The sequence below is a fragment of the Etheostoma spectabile genome, chromosome 9 (assembly GCF_008692095.1).
Source record: "Etheostoma spectabile isolate EspeVRDwgs_2016 chromosome 9, UIUC_Espe_1.0, whole genome shotgun sequence".
Classification (NCBI taxonomy): Eukaryota; Metazoa; Chordata; class Actinopteri; order Perciformes; family Percidae; genus Etheostoma; species Etheostoma spectabile.
In genome coordinates, this window is record NC_045741.1 from 25,050,223 (window position 1) to 25,050,561 (window position 339).

Genomic DNA, 339 nt, shown 5'->3' on the forward strand with positions numbered 1-339 from the left:
CACGCTAAGACACTTGTTGCACTACTTGGTCCAGTTCCAGGGAATGCTAAAATACAACTGTACTTTAATATGGACGGGAAATAAATCCAAAGGAAAGGATTTCTTATCCGTTGTAATTTAATGATAAATATCATTCCAAGGCTGTTTGGTCGTAATGAGAGCAGAACATTCCTGTAAGGAGGGAAGAAATAGGCAACACATACACATTATTGGTTTGCTTTCAGCTCGAGGGATTAGAAGCTGTCGTATTATTGTTGTTAACCCTAACCCCAGTCAATATCTCCTGGGATATTTTATTATTATTATTATTGTTGTAGGGTTAGAAAGGTTCACTAGCTG